The following is a 3,083-nucleotide window of genomic DNA, read 5'->3' as shown; positions in this document are numbered from 1 at the left end:
GTTCCCGTCGTGGTGCAGCGGAAACGAATCCGACTAGGAACCATGAGGTTGCGAGTTCGATCCTGGCCTCACTCAGTGGGTTACGGATCCAGCATTGCCATGAGCTGTGGTGTAGGTCACAGACACAGCTTGGATCTCATTGCTGTGGCTGTGGTGTAGGCCAGCAGCTACAGTTCTGATTAGACCCCTAGCCTGGGAACGTCTATATGCTGTGGGTCTGGCACTAAAAAGAAAATAGACAAATATGCATATATATATATATATATATATATATATATATATACACACACACACACACACACACACACATATATATACACACACACACTGCTTATTTAAAAGATTTTTTATTATAGTTGATTTACAATTATTTTTTGCTTATTTTTTAAATGATTTTTATTTCTTCCATTATAGTTGGTTTATGGTGTTACGTCAGTTTTCTACTGTGCAGAAGTGACCCAGTCACATATATACATATATATATACACACACATATATACATATATATATACACACATATATACATATATATATACACACACACATATATACATATATATATATACACATATATACATTCCTTTTCTCACATTATCCTCCTCCATCATGCTCCATCATAAGTGACTAGATATAGTTCCCTGTGCTATACAGCAGCATCTCATTGCTTATCCATTCCAAATGCAAGAGTTTGCATCAATTAACCCCAGATTCCCAGTCCATCCCACTCCTTCCCTCTCCCCCCTTGGCAACCACAAGTCTGTTCTCCAAGTCCATGAGTTTCCTTTCTGTGGGAGGGTTCATTTATGCTGTATGTTAGAGTCCAGATATAAGCGCTATCATATGGTATGTGTCCTTCTCTTCTGACTTGCTTCACTTAGTATGAGAGTCTCTAGTTCCATTCATGTTGCTGCAAATGGCATTATTAAAAATATGCAACGCTTCATGTATTTGTGTGTCATCCTTGCACAGAGGCCATGCTAATCCTCTCTGTATTGCTCCAATTTTAGTATATGTGCTGCCAAAGCAAGCACTATTTTTGCTTATTTTAAAAGTCTACTTGATGTATCAGAGGGCCATGTTAAAATCTCAACCTACAAATTATTCTGATATTTATTTCTCCATATAGTTCTGCTAATGCTGTTTTATTAACTTTGAGTCTATTTAAGGTACAGTGTTGCTTATAAACATTGTATCTTTCTGACCTGCTGTTCTTTTACTTGCTTTTCTTGTACTCTTATGCCTACTTTTATCTCAAATTATATTTATCTATTATGAAACTGCTACCTCAGCCTCCCATGGGATACAACTTCTTCATATGCATGTGTCTTTATCATTGTATACACTCTCTATATCCCTTTAAAACTTTTCTCTGAAAGATAACACATTGTTGGATCTTGGCATAAGAAATACAACTGAAAAATCTCTGGCTTTTAAGCAGTGAATTTAAACCATATACATTTAATGTATCATCATTATATTGATACAATGTCATTCATGTCTACAACTGTATTTTATACTTTCTATTTGCCATGTTTTATCTTCTTTTTTATTTCTACTTTCAAACAGTCCAGTGAACAGTGAACATTTTATTTTGCTGTTTTGGAAATTTATGTAGTCTACTGAATTATTTCAGATAGGTAGAATCACTTTATATATATTTTTAATTATTTTGTGTTTATTTTTTCATCAATTATTATTATTATTTTTTTTTTTTGTCTTCTTGCTATTTCTTTGGGCTGCTCCCACAGCATATGGAAGTTCCCAGGCTAGGGGTCGAATCGGAGCTGTAGCCACCAGCCTACGCCAGAGCCACAGCAACTCGGGATCCGAGCCGCATCTGCAACCTACACCACAGCTCACGGCAACGCCGGATCATTAAGCCACTGAGCAAGGCCAGGGACCGAACCCGCAACCTCATGGTTCCTAGTCGGATTCATTAACCACTGCGCCACGACAGGAACTCCTTTTCATCAATTCTTGAAACCTTCAATGTATATATCTTCCTCTGATCAAGATAAAAACTTTCACTCATTCTCATCTTCCTTGATCTTACCCCATCTATTCCTTTATTGTATCATATTGAATTTTAGTTTGAATTTCTATATATTTGCCTTTTTCTTCCATTTTTATTTCTTTGAGAATGTATATCAAGATAAGAACTTTTGTTACAGTTATTAATTTTGTTCTCCAGATAAGTAATTATCCACTTCTTGTAATATTTCCTATAAAAGTATCTTCAAAGACAGTATTTTTGCATTAAAACTTCTGAGGCTTTGTATACGTAAGACTTAGATTATTTCATTCCTGTACCTGAAGTTGATATACAATTTAAAAAAAAATAAACTTTGAAAATATTTCTCCACCCTCTTCTTGAATCTAGTACTACACACAAAATATTGATTTCAACCTGATTTCCCATTCCCTTGTAAATCATGCACTTTTGCTTTAGAATTGGAAAGAATTCTTTCTTCTTAAATTTTTAATTATACTACAATTATTTATTTGTTTCTCACTTGTGTTGATTTCTTTATCCACATTATTTGGTTTCAGAATTTTCTATTTGAAATGCTACTTAAAAGAACTGATTTATTTGTTCTGGTCTGTTTTTCACAAATTTATATGAAACTGCAAAAGGCCCAAAATTGCCAAAGCAATCCTGAAGGAAAAGAACAAAGCTGGAGGCATAACCCTCCTAGACTTCAGACAATACTACAGAGCTGCAATAATCAAAACAGCATGGTACTGGCGCAAAAAGAGACATCGATCATTAGAACAGAACAGAGAGACCAGAAATAAATCTACAAACCTATAGTCAATCTCTAACAAAGGAGGAAAGAATATACAGTAAAGACAGTCCCTTCAGCAAGTTTTGTTGGTAAATTTGGACAGCTGCATGTACATCAATGAAGTTAGAACATAAACACATCATCACACTATACACAAAAATAAACTCAATATGACCTAAAGACTTAAATATTAAAACTGTATACCATAAAACTCCTAGGAGAGCACATAGACAAAACATTCTCTGATATAAACTGCAGCAGTGTTTTCTTAGGTTTGTCTCCCAAGGCAATAGAAAG

General features: G+C 34.8%; 1 non-coding gene across 1 annotated transcript; it reads right to left on the bottom strand.

The window, feature by feature from the left end:
* Positions 1-924: 924 nt before the first annotated feature.
* LOC125121637 (U6 spliceosomal RNA) lies at positions 925-1,031 on the bottom strand. The gene has a single exon (XR_007133525.1). It is a non-coding gene; the product is annotated as a U6 spliceosomal RNA (small nuclear RNA).
* Between the last annotated feature and the right edge of the window lie 2,052 nt (positions 1,032-3,083).

The sequence above is a fragment of the Phacochoerus africanus genome, chromosome 2, assembly GCF_016906955.1.
Source record: "Phacochoerus africanus isolate WHEZ1 chromosome 2, ROS_Pafr_v1, whole genome shotgun sequence".
In the NCBI taxonomy this organism is placed as follows: domain Eukaryota; kingdom Metazoa; phylum Chordata; class Mammalia; order Artiodactyla; family Suidae; genus Phacochoerus; species Phacochoerus africanus.
This window is presented reverse-complemented; position numbering and strand designations above follow the sequence as displayed.